Source organism: Pinus tabuliformis, chromosome 1_2 (assembly GCF_031772625.1).
Source record: "Pinus tabuliformis cultivar Carrire ecotype Pingquan chromosome 1_2, CPIR1, whole genome shotgun sequence".
NCBI classification, from domain to species: Eukaryota; Viridiplantae; Streptophyta; class Pinopsida; order Pinales; family Pinaceae; genus Pinus; species Pinus tabuliformis.
In genome coordinates this window covers 1,035,983,978-1,036,006,008 of record NC_142298.1, presented here as the reverse complement: position 1 = coordinate 1,036,006,008, position 22,031 = coordinate 1,035,983,978, and positions in this window count along the sequence as shown.

Genomic DNA, 22,031 nt, shown 5'->3' with positions numbered 1-22,031 from the left:
TATCATTAGATACTAGGGAGGTCAGTCTTGTCCGCAAGAACGACTCATTTCCTGTGACAAAATGGCGACTCCGCTGGGGACTTTATTTTTTGATTTGCTCTACTTTGACTTGAGAAACTGTGTTTTTGTTTCTGTTTTTGGCTTGTTGTGTGTGGAATTGGGTAGGTTTAGTAGATCTGGGATTATTTTTTTTTTTCATACTTTTGGGAGAGGACCGCACCTTGTGTTTGTAACACAGTGTGGACCTATCCGCATTTTTGCTTTACACACAGAGCGGTACCGCACCTGTGTGGACTGCGGGCCTGCGGACCCTGTCAAAATTTTGAAAAACTTAAGATTTTCTCTTTCAGTCAGCTTAGGATTTGTTTAGGTGTTTTTGCCTCTACCCAGACCTGCATGTGACTTGTCAGGAACTTTTCTTAGGTTAATTCCATTGGCATTAGGGTTTTAGGTGAAATTCCTAGAAGTTTTGGTTGCCGAGCTTGGTTTTCATTTTGGTCTTGTAGTAGCTCAGAGCTTAGAAGCCTTAGAAGCCTCAGATCACCTTGGTTTTTATTGGCCTTCTTATGAGTCTGACCGTTTGCAAAATCTTCCTTTGTTGAGGAATCCATCTTGTTATTTCTCTTTGCGAAACTTTGAAAGGACTTGTGATTAAAAGTTTTGGATTTCATTTTTAGAAAAGAAAACAAAAATTGGTTGTTTTTTTACTGATTTGTGATTCTGGACAAATTAGTCCTTAGTTTGCTTATAGCTAAGTAAAACATCCTTAAAAATAAATCTTGTAAGCTTTTACTTCAAATAGTTTTTAGAATTTATAGATCTCAAGATTAGATTTATCCATAGTTTTGAGTGTTTTATAAAAAATAATAAAAAATCTCTTTTGGAAAAAGTTTGTTTTTGTAGTATTTGAGTGTTTGAAAGAAAAGGGAAATTTTTGTGAGCATAACTAGTTGTCTCGTTTTTTAGTGCATTGGAAAAGACAAAAAGCTCTTCTTTTGATTTGTTTGTTAAGGAAAAGATTTGTTTTTACAAGCATTTGCATTCTCAACTCTTTCCTAGCTAGAAATTCATTGAAGAGAAAAGATTGCTTATCATCTTAAGTGCATTTTTTAGTGATTTGGAGTCGAGTCTTCATACCATAAGTTTCATCTCCGCAACTTTGACTTAAAGAAAAACCAATAAAAATAACGCTTAAAGTAAAACCTATCTAGTAATCTTTTTATTTCTAGGGCTCTATATCACCAACATAGCTTAGGCTAGTATCTTGGAGTAGGGAGTAATTAACTCTCCAAGATAGTAAAACAAACAAGTAGTTGTATCTTGCGGTAGGAGATAAAATCCAATTGTTACATCTATGCTCTGGGAAAGCTCCTCTTAAAGGAGAAGCATGAGATCATATCTGAACTAGTGTGGGAATCAATCCTTCCTCATTGGGAACGATAGAAGATATTCACATATTAAAAACGGTAAACCTCGGATTAACCATTATCGAGGAGCCTGGGGTCACTTGTTGGTAAACCTTGGATTATGTCAAGGAGCCTTCAAGGGGATTGAGCTTGTTACTCTGCCCTTGCGTGTGTATCGGATTGTAGACTGTTCCCCCAAGTATATTTGTTTCCATTGGTAACCATAGTGACCATATTCTATAGGATTCTTTCCTAAGGTGACGGTGGAGGGAAGATCCCACTGTACCTGGAGCAGACGTCGGCTAGACTCACTTGGATTTTCTGGGGGGTTCTCTTCACTCGAGACGGTTTAGTGGAGAAACTTGTGCCAGTCTATTCATTAAGCAGGTTGTCGAGGTAACTGTTCCAACCGCCACTTCTGTATTGAACTCTACCATGTTGGATTTCATCACCAACTAGTGTTTTCAGTACGGAAAGTTACTATTTGTGTGTGGTTTGATCTCCTAGATTCTTTAGGCGTGTGATTCAAAATTGTTTGATTCTTTAGAGGCTTTAGGTGGTTTTCATTGAGATTTTTCTTTGTTTGCGTGTGAAGTAGTTAAAATATTTAATCGTGGCTGAATTACCAAGGAAGTCCCGTAGACTTCGTGGCCAACCTCCTGAGTTTTCACCGAGCCAACCTGAAGGGCTACGAACCCTTGTAACTCCTAGAGACAGTAGAGTTGGGTCACCTGAAGAAGGAGAATCTTCTTTAGTGGTACATCCTGATTATCAAGCTCTAGTAGCAGATTATAATCCACAATCTGTTTCTGTTTCCGAAGTTACTAGTAGTTTTTCATCTACTAGTGATTTAGGTGAGGAACCTGAAGTATCTGAACCTGAAACTGAATTTGCTGCTACGCCAACATTGGGATTTTCCTCTCCAACTTCTAGTGGTCCTGGTTCACCCAGGGTAGAAAGAATAATTACCCAAAATCTTCCTTCTGGACTTATAGCTATTGAAGAACTTGTTACTCCAGAAGAAGAAGGTATCCCTATCCCTGAAAATCAACTAGTTATAGAACTTAGGGAGAGTGAATCGACCTTTTACAGTCCACCTAGGAGCAATGCCTGGTATCTTTCATTGACCAATTTTGGAAAACCCGGGACTAAGTTTCTCACCACCTCGCATTCCTTTTCACCCAACACCTAGGGGTTATTATCCTCCATTAAATATGTCAAGACAGTCGTCCATGTTTTCTCAATCTCCAGAAACCTTTTTATATGGCAGTCCTCCTGTTCCCTCTGGGTATCAGTCACTTACTGGTACTTTTTCGGGAGCATCTCCTCAACCTATTGAACAAGGGTTATTAACTGGAAATAATGGAACTAAGCTGTTGAGTGTAGAAGATATTCTTATGATGTCAGGTACTATTCCTAATCCTCAACCTCAAGGTGGCCAGTTACCGCCTGGGGGGCAGCCTCAAAGTCCTCAATTATCACCTGGGGGGCAACCTCAAGGTACCCAATTTTCGCCTGGGGGGCAACCTCAAGGACAGTACATACCTACGGGACAGTACGTTCCTCAAGGTCAACCCCAGACTCAATATGTACCTCAAGGTCAACCCTAGTATCAATATGTACCTCAAGGTCAACCCCAGTATCAGTACGTGCCTCAAGGTTATCAACCTCAAGGTCAATACCCAACCCAAGGTTTCCAACCACCTTCCGGTCAATCATTTGTCCAAGGAATTGGAAATGTACCTTTGAATTATCAACCCTACCCTCAACCCGGTTATGGTCCTCAATATTCTCAACCTGTTATGGGTTCGTACCCCGGAATGAACTTAGTGTGGGATCCATCTCAATCTCAACAGATCTTGCAACCGAATGTGCAGTTGTCATCTCAACCTAGACAACCCTTGGTTTCCGGTTCACCCCAGCAACCTGTCCAGTCTACTATTCAAACTTCTGCACCTTCTGTAGTTTCTCAGTCTGGGCCTAATACGCCTCGTACTCCGCCTCAAATGACTGCTGTGACTGCTGCAACATCTGTTCAATCTACCCCACCTACTTCTGGAGTATCGACAGCTCCGGTTTCTACTGTCCCTGTATCAACTCCTCAGACATCTTTACCTTAGTCTGGATCCACAATTCAGACTTCGGTTCAAATGCCTGTAGGACAACCTGGTCCAAGTACAGTTGTCACAAGTCAACCTCAATTTACTTATCAACCGTACCAGGGACAGTACCAATTCGGTCCTGTTGTGCAGCAGCCAGTCTATCAGTATCAACCATACCCTGGATATACATATCAACAATGTCAACAACCCTAGTACGGTCCGGTTAATCCTGGTTTTCCGAGAGGATATAATATCCCAAATGCAATTCCAATTTCTAGTTATCCTGGATATCCTCCTCCTAGGGCTGGTCTCATGATCCAGGGTTTCAGGGACCCTAATCGTCAGTTACCATTTATTGCAACTTTGGACTTGCCTGACTTGTGGCGCCTTACGAACGATCCAATTAACTATCTTCCGTTTTGGCCGCCAATGCCGAATAAGTTGCCTAGTGATATTCCTAAGTTTGAAGGCAAATCAGGAGAGGACCCATCGAACAATGTGATGACTTATCACCTCTGGTGTGCATCTAATTCCATTTCAGATGATTCAATCCATTTAAGGCATTTCCAGTGCACTCTAATTGGTCTTGCAGCCAAGTGGTACATTGAGTTACCGCGAGCCACTTTTTATAACTTTAGTCAGTTAGCTACATCGTTTTAAACTCATTTTCAGTTGCCAGTCAGATACGAAAATGGCATGGAATTATTAACTTCATTAAAACAGTCAACGTCCACCTACATGTCAGATCACATTTATGAATGGAGACGTCGACGGTGTTTAGTGAAAGTTTTTATTCCGGATCAGATCTTAGCTGAATGGTTTGTAAAATCTTTATTACCGAAGATCACTGAGGATGTAGCTAAGGTAGGATTCGTTACTGAAGAGCAAGTAATTGCTCAAGCTCAGTACCTTGACTTAGCTTATACGCAGTCAGGTACATTACACGAGAAAATCCCCGACCTTACTAAACAAAATCAAATAACTGCAGCTCCTTCAGGGTCTCATGCCACTGATGGTATGATTAGTACAGTTAATACAAAAAGTAAGAAGAAATCTTCCAAGAATTCTTCTCCTATCATAACTTTACCAGATTCCCTGACAGGAGATTCTTCCGCAGAAATTTCCGCCGATATTCATGTTGTAGAGTCATTTACAGCCAAATCAAAATCCGGCGGTAAGAAGAAAGGGAAGAAGAAAAATAAAAAAGATAAAAATTCGAAAGAGAAACCAAAAAAATCGGAATCAACTGATGAGAAACGCAAACCTCGTTATCCTTGTCTCATTTGTGACAAAGAGCATTTTACAAGAGACTGCCCTCATCGTGCAGAGGTTGCAAAAATTGTCAAAGGTTCCCAAACGCCTGCGATTTTGAAGGATCCTTTTCCTAGTCAAGACAGTAAGATGATAGGTTCTTCCTCAAATGCCTCTGAAGAACCCATAATGATGATGTCCCATGTTAGGATTGTGACTCAATCGCATGATTATGGAAGTAAAAGTCTTGTTGATGGTAAAGAAGCAGAATCTTCTCATTCGAGCCCATCAACTTCAACTCCCGGTTCCGATCCACTACAGATCGAGAAACCTAACCCAGACTTAGTAATCAAACCGCTCGCCAAGGGCATACTTCGAAAGTCAGCTTTCAATCCACATGCGAGAGCGGCTCAGAACTATAACATTGTTGAAGATGTGGCTATTTCACCTTCAGCAATGTCGGCTTTGGAAGTGCCGCAATCATGCCCAGCACAGCGTAAATTGCTATTGTCAGCTATAGGAGCTGTTGACATTCAGGACTCGAACCTTATAATTTTCGATCTAGAAAATAGTACACCATGCTTACCTCATCAAATGGCTTTCCAGATCCCAGTGTTAGTAAAAAACAGACCTTGTTATAGGACTGTGATTGATGAGGGAGCCTCAATGTGTATTATGTCAATACAGTGTTGGAGATCGCTTGGTTCTCCTACGCTAAATCAATCCCCGACGATTCTAAAGGCCTTTGATGGCCATGGGTTTCATCCTTTTGGCATTCTACAGGATTTACCTATAGGGGTTGAAGGCAAAATTGTTAATCTAGATGTGGAGGTGGTTGATGCCCCTCTAGATTACAACCTTCTCTTGGGTCGTAGTTAGTCTTACGCTATGACAATTGTCGTTTCATCGGTCTTTCGGCTTATAAAGTTCCCTCATAATGGAAAGATCATAACTATAGACCAGCTGGCTTACTTTTCATCCGACCTAGCCTCTTCTGAAAGTATTTAGCATGTCAACAAAACAACTATCCCGTATAAGGATGTTGGAGTAGGACTAGTTAAAGATTCTGGTTTACTAGGAACTTTTCCTTTTCCTCCTATCTGTTAGCCTCCTGTTGCAACAGGGTATCATCTTTCATGATTGACATTTTTACATGCCAAATATGTCATACTTTGCAGGCTGCAGTGTTCCATATTTCCAGACAGAGACCCAATAAGAAGACATGAGAGTGTGCAAGTCCAAATGCCACTGCTGTATTCCAATTTTGATGAGTTGTTCCACTTTTGAAGAGTTTTTCATTTAAGGGAGGTCCAAACAGTCTAATCTTGGTCTCCCTAGGTTTCAATTTCTTGTTTTAGAATATAGAGAATGCATCTGTCCAAACAGTTTAATCTTGGCAGATTTGTAGATAGGTAGAGAATCAAAGGGACCCAACTGTTTAATCTGGGCCCTGGCAGAAATAAGTGTAGATTTAGATAGGAAATCGAAAAAAGGAAAATAGATATTGTAAATATGGGTCTGCAAGTCTAAGTGCACCCAAATCAAAAGAAGAAAAAATGTTAGGAAGTAGGTTGGGTAGGTAGCTGTGGTTGCAGAATGGTGATTCATGATCAATTTTGTGTTTCAAACTGTTTTATCTTTTCAGATCAGTGCAGGCAGTTTTATTCAAAGGAGTTCAAAGCTGGACATCACTAACTTCCCCCTTCTTCTAAATTCCCCAAGTCACTTACTAACTCCCCAAAGAGGTCAAGATCTGCTTGATTCCTCTTAGTTTCATCATCATCCATATCAGCTGCCTTGGTGAAGATCTGCTTCACTCAAGGATTTCATTTCTCTACAAGTTCTTTTCCCCAAATTTAGCCTAAGGTCCCTGACCTTAGCGCTTGCTGATCATCTCCATATTAACTACTAACTGTATTATATAACTCCCTATCAGTTTTCCCATTCCCCTACTAAACTATGTATATAAAACTCCCCTATGTAAATACCCCCTCCGTGTCAATATAGCCATATGTCCTATAAGTCCGGGAAATCACAGCCCATCTGGGGCTGTCTTTAGCCCATCCGGGTCATTAAGGAGCTAGTTTGACATCTGGTCAGCTAGTAACCTCTTCCCTAGCCCAAAAACCCCTCAAAAACCTTCAAAGACCCATTTTTGCACCTTTTTCTTATGTTCTGTGCAACCCCGCTTGTCAAAAAACCCATATTCCACCCTTATCCCTAAGTCCGAATGTAAATATATTAACCCGCGCCCTTTTAACACATAAAAACCCCATTCCCTAAGTCTAAACCCACCGCCGCAAATAATTAAAAAGGGAATATTCCTGCGCATATGCTGCCCCTTATCCCGCCGTCACCTCGCACTGACCGCCAGCCGTTGGATCGCCCGCCCCACAGATCAACGGTGGGCGGGCCGTCCCATCTCCAAAGCGCCCGAGCTTTAGCGTCCGGGAGATGGGCGGTATTACCGCCGTACTCCCGCCACGCGTCAGGCTCTGGGCTATGGCGGAGCCTCCCCTCACGAAACCACCATCCCCAAAAAGCAGTGCGCCACAAAACCGCTTACCGCCCGTGACGTCACATCCCACGTCACCCCCTGCGCAGTCACCGTTTACGTCAACCCCCCTGCCCAGTCACCATGTCGAGTCACCTGCCTGCGTGGCCTCCTGCCACACCTGCCTGCCACCGTACCTGCCACGTCACCATCCGTACATGATGACGTCATGCTGACGTCATCTCGCCACGTCGTCATGCTGACGTCACCAGTACTTTTTTGGCGCGAAGAGGCAAAAATTGCACTTCAGAGCCCCGGAATCAGTTTCTGAGGCAGTTTTTGATGAGCATCGCAGGATTTTTTGGGCCAAAGTGGAGAATCTTCAGGGAATCTTTTCATTATGCAGCCCCAGGAAGCCCGAAAAAGCGCTAAAATGACCCGTTTTCTTCACCAAGCATGCCAAAAGGATCAGAAGACAGTCTAGAAGAAACAGAGGCCGAACAACGGCCATTAACTTGTGATTAGACCCGCAGCAAAGAAAAAAAGCGACCCAGTTCATTTGTCAGAGAGTATCAGAGGAAAGAGAAGCAGCAAAGTGTACCAGTTGGATTGTTTGATGGAAACCTTCAGTTCCCAAAGCAGGTCAACATTGAATGGCCGCCAATTAAGTCAAATCAGGCGGTGAAAGCCCATCCATGCCTTCAAATCACCATCAAGGCATTCAAAGCACCAGGACAGCACAGAAGCAGAAACCCATACACATTTATTTCAGAAGCACCTGCACTAAGCCACCAAGGACTACATAAGTCATTCAGTTTTAATGCGGCCGCCCTCAGCGCAGCCTGAGTTATTTCATGCATTCATTTCAGATAGAGTTAGGTCAATAAATCATTTTTTATGACCTGTTAGGTCAAAATGTAATAAAGAAACTCTGTAGATAGTTTTACCCTATATATACCACCCTCTGTACAGTTTTAAGGGTTGGTCAATTGAGAATTTCACTAGAGACTCGCTCTGTATACCTAAGTTTTTCTATAATCAAAGATTGCCAAAAGCTTGGAGACCGAACTGTTTGTTGCAAATGAATGTTCTGAAGATATGAAGATGGAATTCTTGTGCTACAGCCTGAAGCAATAAGTGCCTCTCATCTTTGTTTATGTGTTTGCCATTTTCTAAATAACAGAAAGAAAGAATAGCTTAGAATTCGTTTAAGTACGCTCTATGCTCAGTTTCTGTTATTTCTTTATGTTCTTCCTCTGAATGAATTGGTTATGAATATTGAATTCCTTCTGGCTCATGTTTACCCCAATTCACCTGTGTCAGCCAATTATCTAGGGATTCTTAACTGCCCCTAGGTAGCGCTCTGTTATCCCTTCCTGTTAGGCATGATCGAGAGATTCTTACTGCCTCTCATCGCTTAGCTGTTCTTTCCATCCCTTGAACCTGAAATATTGCTCCACGCTCAGCTATCTTGCTCCATTTTCCCTCACTGTTATTAAAGAAACGCACCAGCAGCCTTTCTCCTCGACTCCATGCCCAATGGTTCGAAACCCTTAGTCTATGCTCAGCCTCTTTACCTGGAAGAATCAATTTTCCCACCAAAACAAAACACAAACCCTCTGGACGCAAGACCTAGCCTAAAATCCTTTCAAACAAAGCTAAATCCTAAAGAGAGAGCCCTCTCTGACTGCAGGTTGGCTAGAACCTACAGTCCAAAGTTGGTCTGTGGTTACCTCGGCCGTATCCTTTCCGGAACTCAAGGACAACCCGAGTGATAACACTATCAACGCATCATCTTCCATTGCAACCATTCATATGATTTCGTCAAACACTATTGTTTATGATGATCCTTGGATCGTACCTTCTGAATCTGAGATAGACTCATTTGGTGATGTTATGCCTTTGAGTCCATATGAAATTGCATATCAGGCCGTGCAGTTGTTTTCCGACCCTTCTTCAACCAAAATTGATTTAATGAATGTGGTCCATGAGTAATCACTTTCAACATCAAACTCGGATTCAACAACATTTTGCGAACTTGTTCACACTGATGAGCAAATTCGTGAAATCCTATGTGTCGATGATTTACCATGGGAAGATCTTCATCATAGATCTTCGTTTTTACCTGAGATTGATCGTTTTGAAAATGATTTTTCATCTATTTTTACAACTGAATATGTCAAGGAACCTCAGAATCCAATGAAAAATCTTGATTCAGAGTTAAATTTGGGAAACATTTCTCGAACTATTCCTATTGATATTTCAGTTAAGCCTGGAATTGCTGAAAATATTCATATAGGTGCCTCTTGTACGGAAGATGAAATTCAAACATATAAGGCCCTATTTCAAGAATTCCGCGACATGTTTGCCTGGTCATATGAGGAAATGCCAGGAATTGACCCTGCAATTGTTGTTCATGAAATCAAAACTTACCCTAATGCTAAACCCGTCCGGCAATGTTTGCGTCAGATCCACCCGTGAAAAGCTGCTGCTATTAAAGCAGAAGTTGAAAAATTACTCAAAGCAGGTTTCATTTATCTGATTCCGTTAACAGATTGGGTATCGAATATGTTCCTGTTAACAAAAAGCAAGGGACAATAAGAATATGTATCGATTATAGGGACATTAATCGAGCCTGTCCAAAAGACAATTACCCAACTCCCTATATCGATCAAATCATTGATGATTGTGCTGGCAGTGAAATATTTTCCTTCATGGATGGTTTTTTCGGATACAATCAAATCAATATTCTACCTACTGATCAACCAAAAACGGCTTTCATTTGTCCATGGGGGACGTTTGCTTATTGCAGATTACCTTTTGGGCTCAAGAACGTCGGGGTAACTTTTCAAAGAGCCATGTATTATGCGTTTCATGACATCAAGCACATTGTGCAACCCTATCTCGATGATTTACCTGCTCATTCATTACATCGAGCTAATCATCTCATCCATTTACGAGCAACCTTTATGAGGTGTAGGCATTATCGAATTAGGTTGAATCCACACAAGTGTGTTTTCTATATAGAAACGGGTCGATTACTGGGGTTTTTTGTTTCGAAAGCTGGCATCCGCGTCGATCCCTCGAAGGTTGAAGCTATTGTCAAATTGCCTCCTCCTTCGAGTCTTCGCCAACTCCAAAGTTTGCAAGGGAAAGCAAACTTTTTACATTGATTCATTCCTAACTATGCCGAGATCACAAAGGGTTTTACCCGGTTATTGAAACAGAATACTCCATTCTTTTGGGATGAGATAGCTGACAAATCTTTTGATGCACTAAAACATGCGTTGACCCATGCACCGTTATTGCATCCTCCCAACTACAACCAAGACTACTTCTTGTATCTCGCTGCTTCCCATTCCACCATCGGAATGGTGTTAGTTCAGGAAGATGAATTCGGTACTGAACATGTGATATATTACCTTAGTCGAACTTTAAATCCAACTGAGCTAAAATACTCACATGTGGAGAAATTGGCATTGGCAGCTGTTCAAGCTGTCCAACATTTTCGTCATTACATTTTACTACGTAAAACTACAGTAATTTCTTATTGCAACCCTATGGTCTATATTTTGACCAAACAATTGCTAGGGGGAAAGTACTCCAAATGGATTGTGATCTTGCAGGAGTTCGACTTGGAATTTGAAAAGTCTAAGTCGAAGAAATCTTTAGTTTTTCGACATTGTTTAACTCATGAGGAAGTTGAATGGGTTCTAAATGACTGTCACTCTAGAGCGTGTGGCGATCATATGTCAGGGTTTGCCACAGCCCAAAAGATTTTGCGCGCTGGCTATTTCTGGCTGTCTTTGTTTAAAGATTGTATTAACGCGGTCTGAAAATGCCACAACTGCCAAATTTTTGATCGAAAGATGCGCACTCCACCTGCTCCTCTCCACCCTATAATTGCCGTCGGTCCTTTTGCAAAATGGGGTATCGATTTTATTACATGTAACCCTCACTCGGCCGGGGGGCATGCGTATATCATCCTTGCGGTAGATTATTTTACAAGTGGTCTGAGGCGATGCCTACATTTGAGGCAGATGGCAAAACTGCTGCGATTTTCATGTTCAATCATATAATTGCTAGGTTTGGTGTTCCACAAGCGATTATCACTGATCATGGGCGTCATTTTCAAAACATTATTATGACTGAACTTACAGGCCAACTTGGCTTGCGTCATGACAGTTCAACTCCGTATTATCCACAAGCTAATGGTCTGGTTGAAGCCATCAACAAAGTTCTAGTCATCATGATCCGACAAATCATTGGGATTCATAGGTTGAATTGGCATAACATGCTATTTTCAGCGCTTTGGACGTATCGAACCTCAGTAAAAACATCAACCGGGTTCACTCCTTTCCAACTAGTTTATGGTCTGGAAGCTGTGTTACCCATTGAATGCGAAATCCTGTCATTGCAAATGGCCATCGAATTACTTCCAGCCACTTCCGAAGAGAAAAAACGTGTGTTATACTTGGCTCAGCTAGATGAGAATCGACGTGATGCTGCATTAGCGATCGAAACTCATGCCAAACGTATTAACGCTCAGTATGATCGAAATGTTACCCCTCAAAATTTTTCGGAAGGAGACCTAGTCTTATTGTACGATCAAGCAAATGATAAATTAGGTGCTGGGAAATTCATACCCATGTGGCATGGTCCTTATGTTTTTAAGCGAAATCTAGCAAAAGGGGCCTATGAATTGGTAGACTTTGACGGGGTCTCTTTAGGTAAACCCAGAAATGGTCTTTACCTGAAGAGGTATTATGCTTAAATCTGGGTGTGGAGATTTTTAGTTAGGTTAGTTTTCTTTCTAGCTGGTGTGTTTTACATTAAAAAAGTGTACTTAGCTTAGAGAGTGTTTTTCGTCATTATTCCTGCTTATCTTGGTTTTACTCTTGATATTACAGATGTCGACGCCTCTTCAAACATACATTGGTTTTGCTGATGGTGCTTGTCGTAATACACAGAACATTTCTTCTGCAGCTTGGGTTATCTATTCGTCCTCTGACGAGTTGGTATCTATGCATGGGGTAAGCCTCGGTCAAACAACAAACAACATTGCAAAGTATAGTGCAGTGATTGAGTTATTATCTAAGTCTATTTCATTTGGGATTCGGAGTTTGATAGTGAGGTTAGATTCTGAACTCGTTGTATTACAGCTTAATAGAGTATATGCCATTAGAAATCCTGTGTTATTGAGATTATTTTTGAGAGTTTGTCTCTTGGAACGTGAATCTAACTATATTGAATATCAGCATATTCCAAGATATTTAAATACATTAGCAGATGCAATTGCTTCTCGAATGTTAAGTAGACATTTGCAATGATCATACAAGTAAATTTAAAAACATTCCATAACATGTTTTACAAGATAAGCCAGTAATAGTGATATAGTATAACATAGGAGTGTGTCAAATATACATTGTCTTCGATCATAGGTTGAAAAACACCTTATGATCGGCAAAAATGATAGTACGAAAAGCAAAAATGTCATATGTATCTACAACAGGCGATCATCCTATCACTGGTGATGATCTCGATAAGAAACCACTGTACGGGCCACCCTGCAAAGGAACCTCCTGAAAGGTCCTGGGACCCCAATCACATAGTGCTGAAGCCTAAGAGGAATGTCATCTATGTTGGTCTCCGAAATGTCTGCTGTCAAACGCTCTAGATGACTCTCCAATTCGGCCAAGGTCTCTGTTGATTCGTCCTGTGGGACTGGTGCTGCTACAGCTAGTTGTTTCCTCTCATAGGGCCGGAGAGCAGCTGGTCGTCGTGGACCTACATCTACATTTGAAACTTTTACTATCAATTTTGGGACGAGATAAAAACAAAAAAATAATAATAAATTACAAAATGTTGAAAATAATTTTACCTGAGTCATCCCATTGCTCTCCTAGTGGAAGAGCCATGTCTGGGTCACCACGAAAATCTACCCCAGCGTAAGGAAAGTCCTGAATAGCAAAAACTTGGTTCTCCAACCAATGGAAATACTCAGGAGTGAATCGAACGACCTCTGTCCCCTCCTCAGGATGACGGGCCATAACTACAACCCATCACATCAGTTTGGGCTCTCGAGGAAGTCTAGCTCCAATAGTGAGGTGCTGTGGGACCAACATTGGGACCCTCTCCAAACCAAAGCTCGCGACTAAAGCACCATATCCAAAGGTCTTCAGTTGTCCGTTATTTGCTCTAGTCAGTTGGCCTTTTATATTAGCCAACACAGCATTGCACTAGTTGAAGATGGTGCCTCGAAAGCAGTATATTGCCATCCGCATCTGGGATCCAGTGGCTATATGTAGTGCTACGCTACCGCAGAGCCTGGTAACAGTAAACAGAATCACTTTCAGTTCAGGAAGGGATATGGTTTTGATATCTATCCCTTTGTCTCTGGTCTGGTCGTTGCAAAACTCTAGCCGGAGGCTATCGACAGACTGGCCACCTGGCCTAGTCCCGAATAGAGCCAAGTGTTCACCTCTCTTAGGCAAACCAGTCAAAAAGTATATGTCTTCCAGCTCCATTTCGAGCTGGTGACCACCAATGAAGAAGCACTGGTCCTGTATGCTCCACCTGTCTACCAGCCACTGCAAAAAGTCCACCTGGGCCCTCATGCCAGGTGTGGCCTAGAATTTGTAAAGTCGGATGCCTTCAATGCATCAATCAAAGGTTGATGATTTATCACGGCGAGATCTACATCCTCATGCTCCCATTCTCGCCAATCAAGCATGATGTATACTCTACATTCAACGAAAAGGTGAATTAGAATATCTAAAAGCAAAATTTTTGGGTGAATTTTGAGAAATTTAGGTTTAAAAAACCTTGCTGCGGGGACCGCACCCTCTCTATTAGAGACAGTGCATGAGTCTGCACTTTTCCTTCACGGCAAGTGCGGACCCCTGACTTTTTTCCCTTTACGAAAAAGTCGGGGTCCGCAGGTTACCTGTGGTATGCCTGCGGACCCCTACGCGCAGGTTTCTAACCTAAAAATCCCTTAAAAAATGAAATTAAAACCTAAAAACAACTTTGAAACAGATGAAATTAAAGAGTAGGATGATGTAGATTACCTGGAGGAGACGACGTTCGATTCCAACGGACGGATTTTCCACAATCTTCACGGGAAGTTTCTGACCAAAAGCTCTATTTTCTCACCCAGAACTCAAATGGTAAAAATGAATTTACAAAAGCCCTTTCTATAAGTTTTTTGAATAAATGAGTTTTTAATTTGTTTGTGTTTCACTTTAAAGAGGTAACTTTTGAAGCATTTTTATCCATTTTAAACAGGTTTGAGTAATTTTTGAGTTTTTGTTCGGGATAATGGATTTTTCAGGCGAAATCGGTCATTTTCGACGAAAAAACATTAGAGTCACCTTTAAGCTCTTTTCTGACTCCTAAAACATGAAAATATCGCCGAGTTTTTCTTTTTAAACTCGTTAAAATGGAACTAAAAAGACGGTCCACTTACAGCCCTTTTCTGACCGTAAAAACATGAAAAGATTGCCGGATTTTTGTCGTTTCAAATTCTATATTGGTTATAAAACGACTTGTCATTGATTGCTTTTTTACTTTTTCAGATCAGAGGCACTAATTATGAAAAGTACTCCTTAGTCGTAATGATCAAACGGTTCTATCAAGTATTATTTTATACTTTTTCGGGCTTGGGAGACACAAATTTACGAAAAAGGACAACCATGGAGTTTTCTTAAGTTTTTTCAGACTCTCTAAAATTGAAAAACGCTGAGTTTCTCCTATACTGGACTCGTTAAAATTTAACAGTAAAGGGCTTGTTCAATTACAAACAGGAATGGACCACTCCTTCTTAGGGTTCGAATTTAAACTAAGTTGGACTCATCCGAAGGATGAGCTTATAATCAAGCAAATGTTATCCTCCTCAAGCTTGTCAAAAATAAAGAGGTACTTGCCAGAAATGGTGGGGGAAAAGAGAGAAAAATGAGCCTATTTGTCATACTTTGTAACCACTCCTGAACACGACACTTTTATTCACCTGGGTTGGGAAATCCTTTGCCTAACAGTTGATCAAACCATATTGAAAGTCTTTAGCCGATTTCTGGGTATTAACTTTGGGTCAATTGTCACCAAACCATCTGCTATGTCGTTATGTGTTCAAGAGGTCAGTGCAAATAAACCATTCATCTGCAAAATATCTATCATCCATCTTGACCATCCCTGAGTCAGTCCTTGCAACTAAATTTCTTCAAACTTGATCTATGATTTTGTGTTGTGGGCTTGCCTACGACGGATCGCTTTCTATCGACTCCAGCTCTTTATCTAGAAAGATGATCTAGAAATCATCAGTACCTTGGGATCTGCATGCCTCAATGGCAGGTTTCTCGCCTTCGACGATAGGTTGCATCATTGACCTTCGATCAAAGGATTCCGTGACATGTTCAACATCAACACATCTATTCACATCTCATGGATTGTACTAAGTACTTTGAGGGCCATTGACATTACTGGTGGTGTCTCTCACACGTGTTAACAATTTACATCATTGACTGGTAATCAAGTGGTTTCTACCATGTTCGACTTCGACACATTCATTCACATGGTTAGAATCGTACTATTTCGGGAAGTAGAAATCAAGACCCTAGATCTAGTTTCCACCAACTAGGCTGCGAGGAATTTTGTATTCATTATACAGTGGACTATTCATAAACAGATGGCTACGTCCATACTGTGTCTACATGTGTCTATACTTGTGATGTATTACAAGATCATTCCTATATCAGAGCAGTAGTTAGTTTTCTAGTCAGTTTTAATCTGAGTATGGGAATGCCTACCTCAGCGATGATATGATCTCATATATATATTTTGCATTGAATGTTTTTACAGGTTCCAACCGGGCTCTCCACAAGAGGATCCTCGAAATGATAAAGTACTTCACTCTTCCTAGATGATAAATGAAATCCTCATCTACTATAGACTTCACACTTTAGGGGGCAATCTGTTACACAAAATATTGTCACCATGACTATTTGCAGTCAATATGGGTCTATCATCATTCATATTGTCCTCCTAAGCAAGTCTCAAACCTCAACTCTTCATGTCAAGCTTTGAAAATGAGAGAAAGACCTTAAAAATCATTAAAGCTCTGGTTCCGCACTTTCTCTCACTGTTGCCTATGGTCCTGCACCCTTTGTTCGTGTTACCTGCGGACCTGCCTGCTCTGTCTCTAAAGGAGTGGGTGCAGACCCCTGTGAAAGTCAAAAAGGCGAAATTTTATTCTTAAAAACTCACTTTGGGTTAATTCTAGATGATTCTAGAAGGAATCTTGATGTGGATGGTTCACTCCTAGGTGGTTCATGCATCCCAAAAGTGAATGAGATAACCCGTTGATGAAAGGAGCTATCCCTTTGAAGGAGGGCTTTATCCCTTTGAAGGTGGACCTAGTAACTTCACTCCATTGCACTATAAATTAAGGCATTGGGCTGGTTGCTAGGGAGGTTAGAAGCTGAACATTTTTAGGGTAAATGCTAGTGGAATTGAGACTTCCTAGTTAAGCTTGAGAGGAGAGATCGCATACCTTTTGGCTTCATTGGGAAGAGAGTGAAACTTGTCAAAGTAGAGGAGACTTCTTGCTGGACCCTGGGAGGAGCTTGTACAGCATCAAGGCACAGGTTGTAAAGTTCTTCTTGATCTAAATTAATACAATCAGATTCATTTTTCTCAACAAATTGTCTTATGTGATTTGTTTCATGAATTCCTTGATCATCATGATAAGTATGCTTTATTATATTGGCTTTTCAGGTGCTATTTAATTTGTGTGCTTGTTTGTGTTTGCAGATTCTCTATAAGGGAGCTCATTTGGATCAACGGAGCGAGGCTTCCACAAACTTGCATTGGACCCAAGGTAGGCCTAAAACACTTGTTTGCCTTTATTTATAAACTGCATATTTAGAGAAAGATAGAATTTGATTGGTTTTCTTGTCGCTAGATATCATTAGATACTAGGGAGGTCGGTCTTGTCCGCAAGAACGACTCATTCCGTGTGACACAAACCATCACCCATCCCAATAAGTTCCTAGAACAATATTGAAGATTATATGTTACCAGGAATCTCCAAACTACAACCTAGGAGAGTTTCCTAGAGCCCTAACATAATTCGCATCGTTGTCGAGGAGAGGAGATTGAAACTTAGCTTCCCTGGGAGGACAACACAAATCTAGCTTTGATGATAGACAAAGTCTGGACACATTTTTGTTTGTAATCATCTATCTAGCGACTCTACTGGAGGCCAAACCTCTTGGCAACTCCACGTCATAGTTCTAGCTTAGTTTGTGAGGCATACTTGGAGAAATCCTTAGAAGTCACCATCTAACCCAGTACCTGACCCCAAAAAGATCATCAAAGGAAGAAAGATACCACAGAAAGGAGCATCAGGATCAGGTAAACCTAAACAATCCTCTATACCTCTGCAAGAAAAGCTAGTAATAAAACAAATACATGTTGAGAGTATAGCCTCTAACACTAGCAGTGAAGAAAAACTTTCAGAGATTCATAAAGCTCCTTATTCTTTAGGTTCTCCTCTTGCTTTAAGCCCGAAGGAAACCTCACCTCCTATCCCTCATATTCCTTTAGTCCTGTCAGTCACCCCTCAGCTTTCTATCATCCAGACTGCCAACACTCTTCAATCCACCACAGCCATGGCAGGTCCACAAGCACTCACCAAAATGGAAAGAATCATAGCTGCTAGGTATGGACCTCTAGTACTACCCACTCCTTTGAATGCAATGCCTACTGGAGAATATCAGAAATACATGCCTAAGTTCACCGGGACTGAAGGAATTACAGCTGAAGAACATCTTGAGTCCTTTTATAGCTATGCAGATAATCTAGACATTAGTGAAGATGATGTGTGGATGAGAGTTTTTGTCCAAAGCCTTGATGGAGAGGCAAGAAAATGGTTCAGAGAATTGACCCCTAGATCTATAACAGATATTGAGGCCTTAGATGATGTGTTCCTAAAGCATTTGGGTGATAAGAAATATCTGCTCTACTATCATACTAAGTTTGGGAACCTGAAAAGGGAAAATGGGGAGTCACTTTCTGATTTCAATAAAAGTTTTAACCACATGTTGAGCAAGATACCAGCTGAAGTGAAACCCACCCCTACCTCTTATAAGCTTACCTATGCCAATGCCTTTGATTCTGATTTCTGTCTACTATTGAGGGAGAGAAGATGTGTTTCTTTGGCTGAAATGCAGCATGAAGCCTTGGAAGTAGAGTCCAACATCATGGCTACAGAGAAACTCAAGGGACATGTTGACCAAAGAAGACAGAGGGGTGAATCTTCTTCATCTTCAGACCCCAAGATAGACAAAATGACCAAGATGATAGAGTCATTGGCCTCTGAAATCACCAATCTGAAGGTTGAGCAGCATTCAGGGAAAGGAATGGTCCCTAATACATTTTCTCCTAGGAACCTAAATCCATATAGGAGAGCAAATGAGCAGTTGTAGATCATGCAAAGGGGCAAAGATGCCAATGAAGACCAAAGAGTGAAGACCCCTTTCCAAAATGCAATCATGGAAGAGGAGCAGTTTGAGGAAGATTATGAGATCCACTACATGGAAGACAAAGGCAGTGCCTCCTTTTTGACCTTAGCTACCTATGAAGAGTCATTACGTAGGGACCAGACCAGCCAAGAGTGGGATGGTGAGGCTGTTCTACAAACTGAAGATTAGCAAAGATATAATCTGAGGTCAAAGATGAACAGTGCCAAGCATACCCCTATCCAAAAGACTATTGTTCCTGCAGAATAACAAGTTAACAAGCAAAAATGACTAGCAGCTAATCCCATCATCCTCAAAGCTCCAGCTCAAGAGGTGAGAGGCCCTAACAAGTTCCTTCTCCTTTCAGTTTTGAGTCAAAAATCCAGAAGCTGAAAATATCTATACCTCTAATGGAATTGGTAAAGAATGAAGCCTTTAAGAGACCCATCCTTGAAGCCCTTGGGCTTAAGGCCACACAAGCATCAAATGACTATGTGAATTTGCAAGATGACAAACCTGTAGCTGTGCATAGCCCAAGGATGGAACCCTCTGATGACAGCTCCCCATCGTTCTATGTCTCTTTGACTATTCATGACAAAACCCTTCACAACTGTCTGCTAGACACAAGTGCTAGCCATAATCTAATGCCAAAGGCTGTCATGGATGAGTTAGGCCTTGACATCACCAAGCCTTATCATGACTTGTCTTCTTTTGATTCCAGAAAGGTGAAATGTCAAGGGTTGATCAAAGACTTGACCATCACCTTATCTCAGCTGCCCATGAAGAGCATGATGATGAATATTGTAGTAGTAGATGTCCCCCCTAAGTTTGGCATGCTACTTTCTAGAGGATGGATTAAGAGGTTGGGTGGGACATTGAAAAATGACATGTCCTATGCCATTGTCCCGGTTTTTGGGGGAGAAAGCAGAAGGTTATACAGGGAAGCCCAGCTGGCATATATCATCAGTGATGAAAAGAATCCCACTAATCATCCCATTTATGTTGTGGACACTGATTTTGGAGCATGTATTCTCCAAATTGAAGAATCCCAGTTGGCCTCAGTGTAGCTCAAGAAACCAGTATGCCATGTCACATAGAGGGAAGGGCCATAGATTTGGGACATGTTCTTTGATGGAGCTTGTTCTAGGGAAACTGCAGGAACATGTGTAGTTCTAATATCCCCCACGCAAGAATGCATACATCTGTCTTTCAAGCTGACTTTTCAGGTCACCAACAATATAGCAGAGTATGAGGCTTTGATATTGGGCTTAAATTCTACTAAAGAAATGGGAATCAGAGACATAAAGGTGTTTGGAGATGCCGATCTCATAATTCAACAAGTACACAAAACGTTCCAAGAAAAGCACCCTAGGTTGAAAGCATACAGAGATGAGGTATGGAGGCTCAAATATTCTTTTAGTAGCTTTTGTATCTCGTATATTCCTAGAGTCAAGAATCAACTTGCTGATTCCCTTGCTGTGTCTGCTAGTATGTTTGTTCCTCCTTTACCTCCCAGACTAACTTATGAAATCCAAGTAAAATACAGACCATCATTTCCTGATAATGTCAAGTATTGGAAAGTTTTTGAGGATGATGATGAAGTCAATAGGTTTCTACAAGTCATTGATGAATTCTCTGAAATGAAAATTGATCAAGATAACGAAACCGTGGAGGAAGGCCATCAATCCTAGCTAAGAAACAAAATTGGTCAAGATAGTATTGTACAGCTGCCTAGTAACCATATACCCAAAGGGCTGGTTTCTCTAAAGAAGTTGTTTGATCATAATGATGTGCCTTATAAGCCTACCCAGAAAGATCATGAGCCTGCAGTCCATAGACACAATATAGGGAGCCCAAATCACCCAAAGTACATAAATCTGTCTTCCCACTTGTCTACTACCTAGAGTTCTGAGTATTTCACCCTAATGAAGCAATTTTGTGATGTCTTTGCTTGGGAGTACAGTGACCTTAGGACTTATGACAAAAACATTATTCAGCATAACATCCCACTGGAGAAAGACACCATCCCTTTCAAGCAAAAGCTGAGACCCACAAGGCCTCTGCTACTCCCATTGGCTGAAAAGGAAATTAAGAAATTGTTGGCTGCCAAGATCATAGTTCCCCTAAGGTATTCAAAATGGATAGCTAACTTGGTGGTAGTAAGAAAGAAAAATGGAGAAATCAGGCTCTGTGTGGACTTCAGAAATCTGAACAAGTGCTCTAAGAAAGACAACTACCCTCTGCCCAAGATGGAACATTTGCTGCAAAAAGTTTCAGGGGATAAAGTCATGTCTTTCTTAGATGGATTTTCCAGTTACAATCAAGTTGTTGTACATCCAGAGGTCCAAGAAAAGACTGCCTTCACTACTCCTTGGAGAACTTTCATGTACTGCAAGATACCTTTTGGATTGATGAATGCTGGGGCTACCTTTCAGAGGGCCATGGACATAGCCTTTGTGGGAGAGAAGGACAAATCTGTCCTTATCTACCTGGATGACATAACAGTTTTCTCCGGCAGTCACGAGGATCATTTGCAACATTTGAGTAAGGTGTTCCTTAAGTGTAGAAGGTTTGGAATCTCAATAAATCCCAAGAAGTCACAGTTTGCTCTAGAAGAAGGCAAGCTTTTAGGACATATCATTTCTGCTGCAAGTGTCAAGATTGATCCAGAAAGGGTTCAAGCAATACAGACATTTTCCATCCCAAGATCGAAAAAGGACATTCAATCTTTTCAAGGAAAGATTAACTTTGTGAGGAGGTTCATTCCAAATTTTGTAGAGCTAGTAAAGCACATCACCTCCATGTTAAAGAAGGGGTCAGAGATAAAATGGACAAAGGCTGCAAGAAGATCTTTTGAAGCCATAAAAAAAGCTATCATGGAAGCTCCCACTTTAGTTACCCAGACTACACCAAGGATTCTTATATTTTATCTTTTTCTTCTTATGATACACTTGCAGCAGTCTTGTTGCAAAAAAATAATGAAGGTATAGAACACCCAGTGGCCTTCTTCAGCAAGACTTTGAGAGATGTTGAATTAAGGTATGACCTCATTGAAAAGCAAGCCTATGCTCTCATAAAGTCTTTAAAGGCATTCCGAATTTACATTCTGCACTCCAAGGTAGTTGCCTATGTACCTTCAGCTTCAGTAAAGGATATCTTAACGCAGCCAGATGTTGATGGAAGAAGGGCCAAATGGGTTGCAAAACTCATAGAGTTCAATATAGAGGTAAAGCCCACCAAGCTTATCAAAGGCCAAGGCCTA